Source organism: Hydractinia symbiolongicarpus, chromosome 15, assembly GCF_029227915.1.
Source record: "Hydractinia symbiolongicarpus strain clone_291-10 chromosome 15, HSymV2.1, whole genome shotgun sequence".
NCBI lineage: Eukaryota > Metazoa > Cnidaria > Hydrozoa > Anthoathecata > Hydractiniidae > Hydractinia > Hydractinia symbiolongicarpus.
In genome coordinates this window covers 1,994,677-2,000,676 of record NC_079889.1, presented here as the reverse complement: position 1 = coordinate 2,000,676, position 6,000 = coordinate 1,994,677, and the positions used below count along the sequence as shown (strand labels likewise).

General features: G+C 34.4%; 1 long non-coding RNA gene across 1 annotated transcript; it reads right to left on the bottom strand.

Annotated features, from left to right (window-relative positions):
* Window positions 1-3,904: 3,904 nt before the first annotated feature.
* On the bottom strand, window positions 3,905-4,983 carry LOC130629034 (uncharacterized). Its single transcript, XR_008981893.1, has 3 exons — window positions 4,196-4,983; window positions 4,029-4,124; window positions 3,905-3,950 (listed from the first exon to the last, which is right to left on the bottom strand). It is a non-coding gene; the product is annotated as an uncharacterized LOC130629034 (long non-coding RNA).
* Window positions 4,984-6,000: the final 1,017 nt, after the last annotated feature.

Below are 6,000 nucleotides of genomic sequence, written 5' to 3'. Positions count from 1 at the left end.
TTCTTGTATGTAATTTTCGGCATCGACACGATTAATCTTAAACACCTGTATGGTGATTTCTAATAGCAGCTCGGGAATCAATACTTTTGTTAAATAATCAATTGGTACATCAAGAAGATTTTTGGTTAATTTCATCATATCCATCAGTATGTCAATTTGATGTTCTGTGAATGCACCACTTGCAAATAAATACCCAAGTTGATTCGGTCTAACGTTTAAGTCAGAGGTTCTGAAGTATATTTTATGCCGCTAACTATCCAATTTTCCATTTTTAGTTTCAATTAAGCGTTTTTACTAGCGACATACAAGCGTGTCAACTCTGTCTTGCATAAAGCTGTAAATATCTTGTCCATGTTTTTTAACCGTTTTTCCTTCACATCTTCAATTTTTTCGACTTTATCACTCTCCTCACATCCATCCTCAATCAGATCATCTAAAAAATATGGCATAAAATTAAAAGAAAAATACAAGAACCATCCTCACAAATGTCAAGTTTGAAATGTTGCACTTACGTGATGAAGGAAAATCCAATGAATCAATTGATATATTTGACGAGCCAGATATACAATGGTTGCTTTTAACGAGAGCTAAGAAAGCAATAAAAAACTTATATCTAAACTATCATAAAATCAAAGGTAGGTAGATGATCTCTACGCTTCTTACGTTTTTTAGAAACCAGTGAAGAAGAAGTTACAATACCGCAGTTACGTACAACTGTTGACGAAGATGTTGTTGATATCAAGTTAGCTAAATAATAAATAAATAAATTAATTCATGCAAACGCACACCAAAAGTGGTCATTTTCTCCAGACTATATACCTGTGTTGGATGATTTACTAAATTCAACTTCATCAAGGATAACTTTCACACGTTTTCCGTCCCGAATATATTTATTGAAGGCCTTTAATTCGGTTAAGATTGAATGAAAGTTGCTAGAGCCTAGAACAGAACCAGCTGCAGCTATTTTTTGCCAATGTCACTTAACGCCCGATATTGTTCATCGACACTTCTTGACCTCATTTTTATTTCTCAAGATAAGTAAGAAAACATGACCCTGAAATATATATTTATGTATGCCTAGTAGAGTAATTGAATTTTATCAGGGATATATTATATATATTATTCTCAAATTCTGAGTTTAGTAATTCCCCAAATCCGACGTAGTGGGACATATTGAAAGATGGTGCTTTAAGTAGAAGTATCATTGGCAACAAATGACAGTCCAAGGGTGCTGGAGGGTAATAATTAAGCCAGAGGGGGCAGGTTGGCATGAGTATTTGGGAATAATCATCTGGGAAGAAGCCTTAGTATTAACCCCCAAAGAAAATTAGAGTGGACAATTTTTCTGTTTTTCTGGTTAAATTTCGATTCTTTTATATGCTAAATATGTTAATTGAGCAATTCTAGCACTTTACTAGCCAGGAGACCCAGCATTTTTCTTATCACCAGGAAATCTGAACAGGTAGGGAAAAATTAGGCTGGTCTTTAACGATTATCTGCTGTAAGAATACTTTATTTTCTAAATCCTTTATTTTCAGCGCATATGGCCTCACTTACCCAAATAAATATAATTAATTGAATTATTAAAGAGGGTAAGACGTGACCACACTCACTTTGTGCTGATTGGTTGATTAAATTTTAGGGATTTGCTGGACATTTGTCTGTTTGGAGACAAGGGGGTCGACTTGCCAGAAATGCTGCAAAAACCACAGGGGCTGTCGGACGACTTCTGGCGTTATAAAAAAACTTAGACACTTGAATCAACTGGAAACAATATTTTTTAAGCATTTATTGCCATGTATAATTTATTCTTTTAGTGTTGAGCAGTGGCAGTGGATGGGTTCTGGGAAAAACTGTTTTTTATATCATTTATTCCATAAATAGTTGTGATAAAATCCTCCGACAAATATTAAACTGAGAGAACAGCGACAAAATAACACCATCCTTCTTCTCGATAAAATTTAAATGAGAACAATAATCTCGCACGCGTTGCATTTCGTGTGCAATTCAGGTGGTTTTGGATGGACCCAGGCTTTTCTGGCAGTTACAGACGAAAAGCTTGAAAAAACCCCTGAAAAACACCCGTGGCCACCCTCACATATATGGACCTTTCGGCTAATCTGCACCTTTCGGAGAAACTGAATTTGATATCCTCCAAAAAAGCTTAGTTAAAGGTTACCTCCTGCTATAAATCAAATTGAGCTCATATGAAAGATCTTTGAAAGTTGTCTAGAAATTTTTTTGAAAAATCGTTATCTGTTCTCGAGATATTTGTCTCAAAAATAGCACTAATTATGCGAAATTGTGACGTCATGAGTAATGCATTGAGCATAATTACTTTAACTAAATAAAAAAAAATTATGTCAAATGATCAAAACCCATTAAAGTGAAGGGCCTGAAAACATTTTTAACTCTATATGGCTTTTCAAAAATGTTAAATTAACACCTTTGCAGAGCATACTCATGACATCATGCATAATTAAGGAATCTTCTTAGTCCAAATTCTAAAGAACTAATCAATAATTTTTAAAAAAATATTCAAAATCCCAGACAACCTTTCAAGCTCTTTCATATGAGCTCAACTTGATTTTTCACGGGAGGTAACCTTTAACTTGTAGGCTAGCATTTTATATACTATATATATATATAAGGTAAGAATTATATTGCTACACAAGACATTAAATGAGCTCTGTTCAAACATGATAGAAAAGTACAAGAAAAATAAATATAAAAAAATAGTATAATGGAAGCATGCTCTCACAGAATGCTAATAATTGGTGCCATAGCTTAGTGGTTATAACTGGTTATAAACGGTGTATATTCCCCTTGACAGTGATTCAATACGGAGAGGTAATTTTACTATAGCCCTGGCCTAACCCAAGCCATGTGAGGGAAATTGGGGAGATGGCACCACACACACACCTCGGCATAGCTAGCTAGGGAGGATTTGAATCCCATTTTAAAATCAAATTTCGGAATTTCCTACATAGAATATTGAACACACACATGACAATTATAAGTTTCTATCAATGAACCTGGATTTATATATAGAAATAATAAAAAAGCAGCTTTAAAAACAACACAGTAACACGCCACTTTCGTTTTCTAAATCGCAGTGGCTATTCATACGTGACCGTATTTTGATATTTTTTTTCTATTCGTACGTGACTCTCACGTATTATAATATTTTTTTTTCTCTTCGTACGTGACATTCGTGTACTTTATTATTTTCTTTACATTCGTACGGGAAACTCGCGTACTTTATTTATATTTAAAATGAATCTGGGAGAATTAAAAGAAATTTAGAGAAATTCACAGCATGTATATATTTACAAAAGAGCATTCTTAACAATCTTTTTCATGTTTATCTGATTTTATGGCTGCGGTTTGTCGTACGGAGCAAGGTTTGCAGAACCAGCTCCTAGCTGCTGGCATTTTTGTTCTGCCAATACAAGATAGATGGCACCAGCACAGACAACCATCACATCCCACAGACGTTTCCTCGGAAAGATCGCTGTTGCAAACTTCGCAAAACCATTTCTTATTTTTTGTGTTTTTTATAACATGCTTCCACGCAGCTTTACCACACAAGTGTTGGATCATCGATAAATCGATTTTGTCTTGATCAGACAGTTTTGGATAAAATTCTATCTGCATCATTTCCTGTGTAATTGTTTTCTTTCCAGATACTATGACTGAAATGTCTGCCGTAGTCTTTTCTTTTAGTACCCATTCTAACATCACTAAAAATAGAGAAAAATAAAATTATAAATAAAGAATATACAAAAAAGCTTAGTAAAACTAACATTTAATTTTATCATTGGTCGGTAAATTAACGAATGGTACCATCTTTGCTTTTGTTTTTCTGTTGGGCAGGCCAATAGCCGTATAAAACCCTTTCGGTCTACCTTTTTTGCACATTTTTGGTGGCAATTTGATGAGGGAGAACCCTAAATTAAGAATTATTTTTTATATAACAATGCGCTAAAATTAGAAAATTGCAGAGAATTATAGACTATAGTACTTACAATTAAAATTCGAATCGTTATTATCCTCAAATGGCTTCGATTCAACAAGGCTTTTTACACCTTTCACCTCACAAAAGGTGTTTGAAATAGTTGGAGCTGAATAAAAAACAAGTAATGTAATTGAGGGGTAACAATAATTGTTTAAATGGATCAGTACCTTCTATTACCATTTGGAATTTGTTTCTTAATTTCCAGAGAAGCTGTTGTTGTCGTAATTGTGTGCGATGGCAACGTATTTGCTACCGTTGATCCTATGGAACAGATGAATATGTAAATGTATTTAATGTTACATTGTTACTCCGCTATGGTGCAAAAGCATAGCGGCTTTATAAAGAATACCTTTAACCTGTACATACGTGAATATTTATCATAGCACATCCGTATTTCATTCTCAACAGAGAATGCTTCACCCCGATCAGACCTCTGATCATGACGGGCGAGTATAATGCGTGTAAGTCATACTGAAAGAGAACTACTTTGTTCATCACTAACACACTGCCTGGCAGTAAGCGGGACTCGATCCGCGGTCCCCATAACTGGGAGCCGCAGGCGAACCCACTACACTACGTGCGGCAATATGTTAGATCGAGTCCCAATATGTTAGATCGAGTCCCGCTCACTGCCAGGCAGTGTGTTAGTGATGAACAAAGTAGTTCTCTTTCAGTATGACCTTTAACCTGTGTTTGTCCAAGTTTAGGCAACTTCGATTTCACTACAATATATAAATTAAAAGATAATGAATAAAAATTAAGAAATCATTATCATATCAACTATTTTGTCCAATACATTTAATCTGACTTACAATCCGGTAGGTGAGAGGGTTTTCTTTTTTTTTCCTGCTTTTTCATGTTGACTCCCTATAATAGCAATAATTTGAACTTTACAATTTTAATCGTTTCATATTATTTGAACAGTATCTAACCATCAACGTACATTTTCTTTTTCCAAACACCACTGCAGGATCAACATATCCTCCTTCTTGTATGTAATTTTCGGCATCGACACGATTAATCTTAAACACCTGTATGGTGATTTCTAATAGCAGCTCGGGAATCAATACTTTTGTTAAATAATCAATTGGTACATCAAGAAGATTTTTGGTTAATTTCATCATATCCATCAGTATGTCAATTTGATGTTCTGTGAATGCACCACTTGCAAATAAATACCCAAGTTGATTCGGTCTAACGTTTAAGTCAGAGGTTCTGAAGTATATTTTATGCCGCTAACTATCCAATTTTCCATTTTTAGTTTCAATTAAGCGTTTTTACTAGCGACATACAAGCGTGTCAACTCTGTCTTGCATAAAGCTGTAAATATCTTGTCCATGTTTTTTAACCGTTTTTCCTTCACATCTTCAATTTTTTCGACTTTATCACTCTCCTCACATCCATCCTCAATCAGATCATCTAAAAAATATGGCATAAAATTAAAAGAAAAATACAAGAACCATCCTCACAAATGTCAAGTTTGAAATGTTGCACTTACGTGATGAAGGAAAATCCAATGAATCAATTGATATATTTGACGAGCCAGATATACAATGGTTGCTTTTAACGAGAGCTAAGAAAGCAATAAAAAACTTATATCTAAACTATCATAAAATCAAAGGTAGGTAGATGATCTCTACGCTTCTTACGTTTTTTAGAAACCAGTGAAGAAGAAGTTACAATACCGCAGTTACGTACAACTGTTGACGAAGATGTTGTTGATATCAAGTTAGCTAAATAATAAATAAATAAATTAATTCATGCAAACGCACACCAAAAGTGGTCATTTTCTCCAGACTATATACCTGTGTTGGATGATTTACTAAATTCAACTTCATCAAGGATAACTTTCACACGTTTTCCGTCCCGAATATATTTATTGAAGGCCTTTAATTCGGTTAAGATTGAATGAAAGTTGCTAGAGCCTAGAACAGAACCAGCTGCAGCTATTTTTTGCCAATGTCACTTAACGCCCGATATTG